We start from the raw sequence: 13,044 nt of genomic DNA, 5'->3' as shown, positions 1-13,044 counted from the left end.
CGCTTCCCAGGTGAGGCGATGCCTCGCCCTGCTTCAGCTCTCGCTGGTCGGGCTGCAACAGCTGACGAGCACCGATTGTCCGGCACTCACTAGTGAGATGACCCCAGTACCTCAGTTGAAAATGCAGAAATCACCGGTCTTCTCTGTCCTTCGCGCTGGGAGTTGGAGACTGGAGCTGTTCCTATTCAGCCATCTTGCTCCCTGTTTAAGTGTTTTGTAGATTCTAGATATTAGCCCTTTGTCAGATGGATAGATTGCAAAAATTTTCTCCCATTCTGTAGGTTGCCTGTTCACTCTGATATAATTTCTTTTGCTGTGCAGAAGCTCTTTAGTCTAATTAGATCCCATTTGTCTATTTCGGCTTTTGTTGCTATTGCTTTTGGTGTTTTATTCATGAAGCCCTTGCCCATGCCTATGTCCTGAATGATATTGCCTAGGTTATCTTCTAGGGTTTTTATGGTCTGAGGTCTAACATTTCAGTCTCTACTCCATCTTGAATTAATTTTTGTATAACGTATAAGGAAGGGATCCAGTTTCAGCTTTCCACATATGACTGGCCAGTTTTCACTCAGAGTACCTTTTTAAAGATTGTATTGATAAGACTCAGCTCAGGATTGAGGCACTTTAACAAAAGCTGATAGATAATATGCTATCTACCTATACTGTGCCTAATAAATCTTACAGCATCATCACTCCCTCTGTCCTTTCAGTATCATTATTTAACAAAGATCTGTAGTGAAAGTATGTTCAAAATTGTACAGTAACATAGAGGTGGACATTTGTATCTCCTGCAGAGGTAAGAATGACATAAGAGAAGGCTTCCCAGAGGATATTAGATCCTCCCCACCACAATTATGGTGATTATCTTTGTCGTTGTCATTCATTGCCATCATTCTTGCAATCATCAAATAGCACTTTTTGAGAACTTATTGCTTACCAGGGAGTAATGAGGCAATGATATGCATGATCTCAAACAATTCCCATAACCTTCTAATGACTTAGGTACTGTTATCTGCATTCTATAGATAAGGGAATGATGCTTACAGAAGTAAAACAGCTTGATTAGTGTTAAACAGCAGGTCATTAATTCAAACCTGGCACTTACCAAACAGCCCATGGTCTTAATTATTATGCCACTACTACCTCAATTCATTTGATTGAAGATACTTGATCGTAAGAAGTTTCATATGTATAGCTGGTATATTAATTGTTTCAATTTTACAATTGAAGACCCCGAGGTTGATATAAATTATTTTCCCAAATAATTGGGCAAAATGTGAGAGCCATATTCAAAGGTTTCTAACTTCAAGTTTTATATTTCTCTATCACATTTTGTAGATCCTCAAATAAAAGTAAGATAGGCAAATTATGATGTCCATATACACATACATTTATATTTTATATATGCATGCCAGAGAAACAGATCCCTTCATTTCACAGGCTACAGGTCTATAAATATTATTCTGCTCTTGTTTCAAGGCTTTGAGTTAGTAATAGCATGGTCTGATTTTTATCTTTGGTTCTATTTTCCTTTTGAGCTTTATTTTATTTCTCCTCCTTTTCTTGATTTTTGAGAATGATCTTTTTAACATTATTAACTCTATAGTTTTTAGTCACCTTTGAAGAGGTCCTACTGAGTAATGATCTTCTTTCACCTTCTGAATGCTGGGGAAGAAATTTATAAATATTATTGGCTGGAAGGGAGTTTATCTTTAGCTCAGGAAAGCATTATCACCTGTATCTCTTAGTTCTTTTATCTTTCTTTCCTCACACTTTCTACTTCTTTGCATTCTCTTTCTTTCTACCTTTTCCTGTCTTTTTTTTCTTTCCTCCTCACCATCTTCCCTTCTTTCTCCCTGCCCTCTCTTCCTCTCTTGAATTTAACAGGTAAACAGTGTATTCTCATTTAAAATTCTACAGTTGGTTTTCTGCATTTCTAAATAGTTTTGTGCAATGAACTGGGATTTGCAGTCCAATATAACCAGCTAATATTTTATCTTTACCTTTTGTTGACTTTGTAATCCTCGGCAAATTGAAGTCTCTTAGACTTAATTTGTCCTTTTTAAAAATGGAGGTAATAATACCTTTTCCGTAATACAGATACAAATCTAATATTGCCTGAGACAGAGAGAAGGTACACAATGGAGAACTCTCTTTCAGTTAAAGAAAATATTTTAAAATTGGGACCAGGTGTGGTGTTAGGCATTCTTTTTTATGTTTGTCTTCTTAAATTGGTATGGCTCAATTTTGCACCAGATCGTAAAATTTCCATTGGCAGAGACTGGTTCTTACTCATATTTTGTCCCAATTGCCCAACCCAATATGTGACAGATGCTCAATAAGCTCAATAAGTAGGATATTTGTTAAATGGAGCCTAAAGTGAGGCCAGATCAAGCCAAGGATGCAGACTTCACTATCAGACAGTCTGGGTGCTCTCGTTTCACTTTCACCCCCAAAGCAGCCTCTGCTACAAGGAAAGTATCTGCTGATGAGAGATTCTTCGCAGCATTTCCGTCTAAATTGGAGAGTAGAAGAAAAGACTGCTCAACCAACTGTTGTCAACAACTTAGAAAACTTGAATGTTTAGGCAATTATAAGTTTCCCATGGTGTTCTCTAATGCTCTTTTCAAGGATACTATTTTTTTAATCAACTGAACAAAAGTCTCATAAAAATAGCACAGTGCTGCAACTCCAGTCCACAAAGATGCAGGAGAACATGGTTATGCATTTCCTCTCTGGAAGCTTCTACATTGCTTTTGTGGCACTGCTGCCCACTCCTGACATAATGATGTGCCCAAGGTCTCCACCCTATGTGTCCAGAGTCTTGCTGACTGTACATTCTCTCCGTGGGCAAACAACAGTCATTCCATCTGATGCCTCACAAATCTCTACACTTCTGATCTGGCTGTCCAAATTGACCCTACCCACTCACCACCTTTTAAATATTTTACAAATGTCCCACAGGCACCTGAGTTTATCACAGGAATAAAGTTTATATTCCCCACCTAAACTTGTTCTCCTTCTATACTTCCTACCTTAGGGAGTGGCATAAGCAGCCACTTAATTCTCACAACAGCCATACAAGTAGGTATTATTATCTTTATTTTGTCGAGTAGAGACCTAAAACTTGAAGGCTTCAGGTAGATATAAATCAAAAGAGTCTGCCTTCAATTCCAGATCATCCTACTCCAAAGACTTTATCTCTTCCAGTAAGCTTTACTAGAAAGGGAAGAACAGAGAGGAAGAAGGAAAAACATATTATTGGTTTGTCAGTGGAGCAATTATAAGATTCCCCAGCTATTGCTTCTAGTATCAGTCAAATGAACCTATGTCTTGCTTCCTTGCATCACCCATCCTGCTAAATAAATATCGTAAATTTAATGATATAATGAAATTGAAAATAGTTGAAGTTATTTTATTAAATCACATGATATGCTATTTGAGATTACATATGCAAATACTCTCTCCTTCACCCATTGCTGAAACACAGTCCTTATTAATAGAAAATAGCTTCATAATTCTAGGATGGTATAATCAAAACTAATGGAAGGGGAGGTGACAAATTGACCTTGTACTCTAGAATAAGTACTTATTGGAGAACTTTCTATGAACAAAACACCATTCTTGTTTTACATGCAAGGCATAGATAGAATAGCTGAGAAATTTCAATATTATTTATAAAGATAAGGCAGTTTAAAAGTACATAAAGCTCCTATTATCCTCTTTTTGTCATTGTCTAGATCATGAACGATGTTAAGGTTAGATGATTTAGAGTCAGCCTAACATGGTACACTAAAAGGGAAGGGGAAAAATGTTAGAAGGATTTATAGGGCTTTGTTTGCTTTGCTAAAGAGTTTGTGAACTGTAAGACATTCTTTTGCATTTTTTAGGTGGTGATTAATTTTTTGAAAACTTCTCTATTATCTAGGATTGCTATAATGTTCATTATTTAAAATATTAAGTATATCTATTTGCATACATTTTGTATTGAGAGTCTGATGGAAATAACTCATCAAGGTCCAAATTGACTTCATGTAATGCAGAAATTAATGGGCAATATTTGCTCTGCACAATCTGCCATAGGCAGAAGGATGCCCAATAAAGGAGAGGAGCTGCAAGACACTCAGATGGTTCTTCCTATAGACAAAATCATGAATGAGAACTCCATTGCCAGAAAGTTTTCTGAAGCTTTGAAGCTTCAAAAGCATAGATCAATAGAAAACATTTGGGATTGAAAGTCAGGTAGACCAGGGTTTGGACTTTATTCTGTGCCCCTTTCTAATTAGTTACTTTGGGCAAGTATGCTTATCTGCCTTGGATTCCCACACACCCACTGATCCAAAGTCTGTGGAATAAGGAGGCATCTTTCAGCAAAGAAGGCAGACATGAAAGTGTACATTGTGATCTCTCTAATTGTTACAAAGTTGAAGAAATGGCCAAACTGATGTATGTTCACAGGAATCAAAACAGGGGCCACCTGTGGAGGGGTGGACAGTGTTATCTGAAAAGTTGCAGGGGAGATTCTCTGTGTTAATGGACATGAGCCATACATTGAGAGGGCTGCTGGCTACTGAAAGGAATATAAAATTTTAAAAATTTGTGAAATCATTCAGTTAACATCTGCACACTTCACTATATTTTAAGTTTTTATTAATATAAAAGAATAAGAAAACAGAATAGTATTCCTGTTAAACTATAATAGAGAAAAGTATGCTTTATTTACAAATTTCTCCCACTAGCCGATCATACAATTGACCAATTCAGGGTGCCCACTGCTGGTTGGATGCCAGGCAGAATGTCAGGGTGTTCTCTGGTGTCTGTTGTGGCTGTGGGATCCACGGTTACTGGGTGGAGCCCTATGGTGGCTGTGGTGCCATGGAGGGGCTGCGATCTTCTATGGAGCTGGACCCTGCACTGACTCCTGGGAAGCTGGATGAGGAGATGGCGGGGCTGCCACCCCATGACCCGAGTCCTCAAGTCACTTTCCACAGCCTCGATGGGAAGACAGTGGTGTGTCCACACCTCATGGGCTTACTGCTGAGTCTCTTACTGTTATTGACTTGTCTCTTAGGAACCGACTCTGTGTAAGAGGTGAAAGGCAACTTGCAGAAACACTGCATTCACAGATGAAGGAGGAATGCCAGCTCACTGGCAAGAAAACAGATTGTAGAGACTGAGGCATCTTTAAAAGATGTCAGGGTACAGAAAAAGTCTTTCAACACCCCCGGCTTTGTAGATGCTTACAAGACGGTGAATAGCACCAATGCGATGCTGATGGAGAAATTCATGTCCCTGATTTAAGAACTGAAAGAAGAGAGATCCAGACTCTCCAGGCAACAAGAGGAGCTGGTAGAGATGCTAACAACACTGGAGGCCCTGGGAGAGGCCATGACAGCCACCCAGTCACAAGGAGCTTTTCTACACCTGCCAGGCAGCTGAGAGCCAAGCCCTGCTGCTCCCTCCCCCACGAGGGGGCTGGGTCTTAGAGCAGCACTGTTCTCTCCCCTCCACTCAGGCCTCCTGAGCTGCCAGGCTCTGTTCCCACACTGACTCCATCTGAGCAGTCCTTGAGGTCACTGGATCCGGTGTACCCCGCCCCTGGCCTGGAGTTCCTCCTCCTTCTCACTGTAACACCACAGCCAGCTCCTCAGTGGGCGGTGCCTCCAAATCTAAAGAATACGGAGGTCCTGAAGCACATCAAGAAATGGGGGACTTTCTCTTCACAGAAAGTTTGAATTCTGTCTCAATGAGACAGAATGCCATACTTGAGCACCTCATCTTTTGCTCAAATTGAAATGTCATCAAACTGTATTTCTGAAGTCAATGATGTGTAAATATGATGTATGTATTAATCTCCTAAGTGAATAATTTATATTTTACCATCTACATAATTATTGTATTATGCTTTAAAGATATATTTAGTTTATCAATAAAGACATTCAGTACTCAATAGCAATTTTTTTTCTGGAGTTTTATTCCCAAAAATTCTAAGTCATAAGTTAAAGTGCCAGTTTTTGGCCTGAGTATTTGTTGAAAATGTTATGCAAAGGGAGATTTATTTGGGGGATAAAGTGAAAGGAATGTTTAGAGAAAAGATTTTTTTTTTTTTGGAGATGGAGTCTCACTCTGTTGCCCAGGCTAGAGTGCAGTACCGTGATCTCAACTCACTGCAACCTCTGCCGCCTGAGTTCAAGCAATTCTCCTGCCTCAACCTCCCGAGTAGCTGGGATTACAGGTGCACGCTGCCACATCCAGCTAATTTTTTGTATTTTAGTAGAGATGGGCGTTCACCATGTTGGCCAGGCTGGCCTTGAACTCCTGAGCTCAGGTAATCCACTTGCCTTGGCCTCCCAAAATGCTAGGATTACAGCCGTGAGCCACCACACCCAGCCAAGAGATTTTTTTTTTTAACTTTTATTTTAGGTTTGGGGGTACAGGTGAAGTTTTGTGACATAGGTAAACAGGTGACATGTGGGTTGTTTCCTCACCCAGGTATTAAGACTAGTACCATATAGTTATTTTTTCTGCCCCCTCCCTCCTCCCACCCTCCGCCATCAAGTAGACCCCTAGAAATTGAAAGCCTTCTAATCGACTCCAAAGTTAAAAACAGTAACATCAGATAACTTCTTCCAGTACAATTGCTGTGTAGGTGGAGAGATGGATTTCTGGTATTTCCTACTTCTCCATCTTCACAGAATCTTTATTTCATTCTTTTAAATAATTTCTGTCTCATTGTTGATGATGCATTTTGTTCATATGTCATTTTCCCTATTTTTGTCAGTTCTTTGTGTTTTACTTTAGGTCTTTGAGCGTATTTCAGATAGTTGCTTTAATGTCTTCATCTAGTGAGTCCAATACTGAAAGCTAGTAGGAATTTACTTCATACTTCATTCTTTTGAAGGGATGATAGTTTTTTTGTTGTTTTTTGTTTTAAATGCTTTGTGGTATTCATTTGAAAACTGGATGTGAAAAAACAAACACCTCACCCAGTCTTTGAAGACTGGAGTAGAAGATCTTCACTAATTAGCAGGCCCCTGAGTTTTGGGATCAGCTTGTCTTCGTGGGTATTTTCTGGGAATGTGTCCTGCCGGGGCCTTACTGTGCCTTTTCCTCCCCAGTTTCTTTCATATAGATGACTGCCTAGATGTCTTAATTTTCCAGAGTCCCACCCCAGCTTCTTTTTAGGCCTCACATGTTCTATTATATCCTTCTGCCCATAATTTCTGTGCCTAGACATACATATATCTGCTTTCCCCCTGCATTTTCCATGTGGCATGGTGCCTACCACTGCCTTTCACTATTTCCACAGCTTAAGGTCCACACTGAGCCCCGAGTCCAACAAGACTAAACCAGTCCCTGTGGGAGCCCACAGATAGGTTTGAATGTGACAAATATTCTCTATTCTGCTTCTTCTGGTTTGAGGGAGAAGACTGGGAATTGGGCTGCTTACTCCTAACTGCCTCATGCCTCATTGGTGGGGCAAGGGCAAGTGAAAATGCCATAAAATTTCCGATGTATATATTTAATGTTTCCATTAGGGAACAAGGGCTGAAGCTTCCTAGTCTTCCATCTTCTTTATGTCATTCCTCAAAGCCAATGTAAATCTTGTAACTGTGTATAAAGTGTTTATTATCAAATACTACTAGTTTTCCCTTAAATCTTACCATTGGAAGGTACCTCTATAAATTCCTTAGCTTTATTTCTTGCTTCTAAGTAAGACTGTACATGATAATGATGCCTGTTAAATTAAAATCTTGGAAATCTTTGAGCAAGGGTATACAAGCATCACCCTAGGCTCTCTGAAACTTTTCTCTCTTCTTTCCAGACCTATTTGAAACCTTGTTTCTCCATACTAGTGATGCTAACTCTAAAGGTAACCAGATGCAAATAAGAGTTTACAACGCAGCTCATAATCCACATCCATTAATCAGGACCGTGCCCTATTTGGTGTTTTTCTCTATATATCTTTTAACCCCTTTAATTTCTGCTTTGAACAACTCTCTAAACTTACACCTGTGTGGTGCACTCTTCCCTTGCCAGTAAGCAATAAGTTCAGTTTGTTTTAAAACTGCTGTTTGGCCACCCTTTTTATATTGCTTCTTACATGCCTCATATCTTCATAGCACTTTTACAATTACTCTCCAGTTGATCTTATAACTGGTGGTTATAATGCTTTTCCCAAGACCTTTAAGGTCAATTATCCTTCCCCTAGGAGACAAATACAGTGTGTTCTGCCCACTTTGGAAATAGAAAACCTAACCAGGCAGTACAATGGTTAAATTATGAGATCCAACATATACCCTCAAAACAGAAGCTATTCTTCTGCCCACATCTAAAATTTAGGGCTTCTTATTCATCTTCTCATTTTGTTCTGCAAATGCTCTGTGGTTGATTAGTTTAAATTTACAGACAAGTTGCTAAAATAATTCAGACTTTCCACATGCCCATTACCTTGGAGCTCAATCCAGGTTTTCCGTCTTGCTTATCTATACCTATTTCACACTCCAAACATGAAAAACCCCGCTCCCACTCTTCATCATACCTTTACTTATTTATTCAACCTCAGTATATACATAAAGTGTTTTCAGAATTGTTAACCTGGACTCCTACAAAAACCAAATTTAATGACTAGAGTTCAGTTTTTACATAGAAGGTTTTTGTTTTGAATATTATAGTTTCTCATGTGATTTCAATGTTGCAGTCAATATTATGTTGTTAAAACATTTGAGGATTCTTAATTAAGCAGATTATTGATACAATATTAGGAATATGTTCTGTAATGGAATAGGATATAATATATCTCTATTCTGCCTCTTGAGTCTAAGTAGAACTTTCCTTAACGATCCCACTCAGCAACACCACTTTCAAATATACTATTTAATCTTCACAGCCATAGAGATCATTCTCATAAAGCATTTTCAATGGATCTGTTGAAAATAAACAGATAATGTTTTTGGTGCCAGGCATTGATGCAAAGGCTACACTTTTATTATCTCATTTAATCTCCTTTAAAATTTTTTAAACTTTCATTCTAGCTTCATCAGTGGGTATAACTTATACGATGGCAGAATTAACCTCAATGTTATGAACCATTTCTAACAGTGAGAGACTTCCTACAATTGAGAGAGTAAGATCTCTGTAACCAGATATATAATTAAGTAGAGGCTGAATGATCATCTTTCAAATATTAAGTTGTAAAAAGAATCCTACAGGAAGTAGAAAATTATACATCATATATGATTTGTTATAATGCAAACTCTGAGCTCTAGAGTTGCTTAAAGAAATATACGGAACAGAGGTAGGTGAAATGGGATAAACTGTCATCCTTTACTTAAGTCTCAAATTAACGCCTCTCATTTTTCAAGACTAACTTACTATCCTGATGGAGAATATATCTGTTTTTCTTTAAAATGTGTCTGTGTACTACTGAGAGGTACCACGGATATGACAAAGAACCCATTTCGAATCTAACTCTGGGATCCACAACTACTGTCTATTATATATTGAGCTCCTCTAATAACATGTGAAAGAGTTAAACACAGAAATTGAAATACTTACTGGATTTTTTTCACTGAAGCAGTAGCTTACCAATATAAGCAGGTTTTGAAATGGTGTGATAATTTTTGGATTCTGAATAAGATCTAATTAAATATATAATACTATTCTTTCATTTTGTTGTACTCATTTGAGTTATCAAGTAAGAAACCAAAATATTAATGCTATTTAGAAATATCAGAAGCTGATACAAATTCTAAAAATAAGACAAATTGTCACATAAAAAGAGGCATATGGTTAGAGATGATGGTGACTATAATGAAAATTCATCAGTCTCAGGGCCAAAAGAGAAAATAAGACAATATGAAGATACTGGATTCCTAACATTTAATATTTATAAGAAATTTTTCGCATAATACTTTTCAATGTTCCTCTTAACTAGTGTCAGTGAAGTAATTATCATTTTAACTAGTATCAGTTAAACTTAATATACATGAAAACATTCCCAAACACCATAGTTCTTTATAAACAATATCTTTCATAGTTCACCTAAATTGCTTTGTAGCCTCACTAGGTTTAATAAATGTTATATAAATAAATACTTTGTTCTGATCTCTTCAATACACTTCTAGTTTTAATATGAAAAAAAGTAAAGCAAGATATTCTCTTTTTAAAATTAAATTCCTTTAACTGGAAGTGTAAGAAATGTATGGAGGTGACTTTTCTCTATTAGAGGATCATACAGAATAGACTTGCAAATAATATGACATTTAAAGAACCATACATTTTCAAAACATGCAGAGCACAAGTTTTGTTTAATTGATTTTACATCACACCAGAAAGCACTACAGGGACACTGGCAATAGAAGCAAGCTGGAACCTCAACACAGAGCTCCTTTCTTTCGCTCAGCAACAGAAAGGCTTGATCTTAGAAGTTCAAAATTGTTCCATATGGTAAAGAGACGTTCTGAAAATAAACCAACAAGTAATTGTAATTTTTTATGTAATTCAACTTCTAATATACACACTTACAAACCTTTCTGAAATGTTCAGTCTTGTACATGTCTTGATGTTGAGGCATATTTTCCACTAATTGAAAGGCATTTTTCAAAATATTATCTAGAGCTCTTTTTGAAAGTCAATGATCTTTCAATGCTAAAATATTCTTTTTAGCTGAACATTGACAATGACTCCCTCCTTGTTCAAATTTTAGTTAGGCTTCTCTAAGCCCTCTTCTCAACTAGGCCTCATCCTTGGCCTTGGCCTTGGCCTGTCTTAAGCAAAAAATCCTGCTAAGTCAGTTTAGTGAGAATCTCCCATGCTTGATATCTAACCAAGTTTCTCACCCCTTGCCCTTAATGTCTAAGTCCTTAATATGCCTCTAAGAAGAATCTTGTTAGGCCAGTTAAGCAAGAATCCCTCTACACTTGATGTCTCCTCTTAACAATTTTCCATCTGCTGACCCCTTCACTCTGCTCTTTGTCTATAAATTCTTAGCTTTCTTTGCTGTACTTGGAGTTGAGTCTCCCTCTTCTATTGCAATGGTCTTTAATAAAGTCTTCCTTACCATGTTTATCAAGTGTCAAAAATTTAACATTATGAGACTGGCTCTTATGGACTTTGTCCTTGTGATGGAGTATATACTAGAGGTTAAACTCGTTGTCTGTAGAGTCCACTCATCTCGTTACACATCCTTTATCTGTTACTTATGAGCTTTATGTCCTTAAGCAAGGACATAAACTTGTGTCATTGATCCTCAATGATGAATGTGTGCTCCGAACTGATAGGCTTGACTGTGAGAAGATGAGATCTCACAGGTGAGACTGTATCCACACATACCTTTTACCACTGTGACCTCTGTTCAAACTGAAGGGTTTGAGAATTCTGTGCTCTTTGCAAGCAAATTATGCCTATAATTGTGGGGTATAGGGGGTGGGTAAAGACATGTTGACCATGAGCACCCAGCCTGTAAGCTTACCATCTGCAATATTGGTACATGACTGGCTGTCTAGGAAGGTGATAAAAGGGTTAGGAAAAGACAACAATCAAAAAGCCTTTTCTAAGTTTGAATCTGTGAATTCGGAGACTGTAGTCTTTGTCTCAGTGAAACGCTGAGTGGGAGTTCCTGCCTTTAAATTTAAACAATGATAAATGAAAGTTTCAGGCTTCGTGCACCAAGATCTCACTCAGTTAAAAGTTATGAGTTCCCTCAATTTGAGTGATCAACACCACTTATTTCTTGGTCCGATGGCTTAATAATTTTGTTGAAAATTCATATCCTGTAAGTTATAATTAATGCCCACAACCTATTAAAAATTTAATTTTATTTGCCACCCCAATGCTCAATCACTTAGATAAGAACACAACATATTGAGAACCGTTTTTAAAATCAGAAGTAGGGCAGTTGCCCCTGCATCATAACTATAATCAACTGGTACCTAGGAACTCCCCAGTGAACATACGTTTTGTCTCTGCACCTGGAATCATGGCCCCTGTGCAAAATGTTAGCCACCAACTTATAAAGGGAGAAAAGAAGTTCCTCAAACCCTCCCCAAAAGTTCTTCTTGAAAAAGAAAATGGGATTTTTGTCTCTAAAAAAGTACTATGGCATCAAATGATAACATTATCTTACCAATCACTTCTGTTGATATCTGATCTCCTGAATGTTTAGGACACTAACAATTTGATTTAAATTAGAGATAGTGTAACCTTAACCAAAACAGCTGGTATTGGTACAAAAATAGACACATAGACAAATGGAATAGAATAGAGAGCTCAGAACTAAGACTGCACATCTACAGCCATCTAATCTTCAGCAAACCTGACAAAAACAAGCAATGGGGAAAGGATGCCCTGTTTAATAAATGGTGCTGTGATTACTGGCTAGCCATATGCAGAAAATTGAAGCCGGACTCCTTCCTTGCACCGTATACAAAAATTAACTCAAGATGGATTAAAGACTTAGATGTAAAACCCAAAACTATGCAAATCCTAGAAGAAAATCTAGGCAATACCATTCATGATACACACATGGGCAAAGATTTCCTGATGAAAATGTCAAAAGCAATTGCAACAAAAGCAAAAATTGACAAATGGGATCTAATTAAACTAAAGAGCTTCTGCACAGCAAAAGAAACTATTATCAGAGTGAACAGACAATCTACAGAATCGCAGAAAATTTTTGCCATCTATCCATCTGACAAAGGTCTAATATACAGAATCTACAAGGAACTTAAACAAATTTAAAGAAAAAAAAAACAACCCCATTAAAAAGCAGGCAAAAGACATGAACAGACACTTCTCAAAAGAAGACATTTATGTGGCCAACAAACATATGAAGAAAAGCTCCACATCACTAATCATTAGAGAAATGCAAATCAAATCCACAATGAGATACCATCTCACACCAGTCAGAATGGTGATTATTAAAATGTCAAGAAACAACAGATGCTGGAGATGCTATGGAGAAATAGGAACGCTTTTATACTGTTGGTGGGAGTGTAAATTAGTTCAACCATTGTGGAAGACAGTATGGCCATTCCTCAAAGA

General features: G+C 37.6%; 1 protein-coding gene across 1 annotated transcript in view; it reads right to left on the bottom strand.

Moving 5' to 3' along the window:
* Positions 1-10,291: 10,291 nt before the first annotated feature.
* Positions 10,292-13,044, bottom strand: part of LOC105519575 (uncharacterized protein C10orf68-like) — a 213,228-nt gene continuing 210,475 nt past the window's right edge. Inside the window, exon 22 of the mRNA XM_011952950.1 lies at positions 10,292-10,462. The gene's annotated coding sequence lies outside the window, so the exon portion shown is untranslated. The remainder of the gene's footprint in view (positions 10,463-13,044) is intronic.

This window comes from Colobus angolensis, unplaced genomic scaffold, assembly GCF_000951035.1.
Source record: "Colobus angolensis palliatus isolate OR3802 unplaced genomic scaffold, Cang.pa_1.0 Scaffold352, whole genome shotgun sequence".
Lineage (NCBI taxonomy): Eukaryota > Metazoa > Chordata > Mammalia > Primates > Cercopithecidae > Colobus > Colobus angolensis.
The sequence above is the reverse complement of the archived record's forward strand: the minus strand, read 5'-3'. Positions and strand labels throughout refer to the sequence as shown.